This window comes from Charadrius vociferus, unplaced genomic scaffold (genome assembly GCF_000708025.1).
Source record: "Charadrius vociferus isolate BGI_N301 unplaced genomic scaffold, ASM70802v2 scaffold163, whole genome shotgun sequence".
In the NCBI taxonomy this organism is placed as follows: Eukaryota; Metazoa; Chordata; class Aves; order Charadriiformes; family Charadriidae; genus Charadrius; species Charadrius vociferus.
In genome coordinates, this window is record NW_009648332.1 from 7964279 (window position 1) to 7964555 (window position 277).

The 277-nt window shown below is 62.5% G+C and overlaps 1 protein-coding gene across 1 annotated transcript in view; it reads right to left on the bottom strand.

Annotated features, from left to right (window-relative positions):
• IPO13 (importin 13) overlaps positions 1–277 on the bottom strand; it is a 27158-nt gene that overhangs the window by 15491 nt on the left and 11390 nt on the right. The window lies entirely within an intron of this gene.

Consider the following 277-nt stretch of genomic DNA (forward strand, 5'->3'; position numbering starts at 1 on the left):
GGGGACCAAAAGCAGCCAGGCCAGACCTCCAGTCCCCAGCCCTGCCTGGAGTGCAGGATCCAGGGAGGTTGCGCCTTGATGGCCACTGACCTGCAGCGTGTACCAGAAGGTGAGAGTCAAGGAGCTGGTGGTTTCGTTGACGGGGTAGTGCCCAGGGATGCCAGTGCAGAACATGATCATGTTGACCAGGGCCAGGAAGCTCTGCCAGTGCTCCACCTGGTCCAGGAGGGCCCTGGGGAGCAGAGAGCGTGGTCAGAGTGGACCCACTACTGCGAGC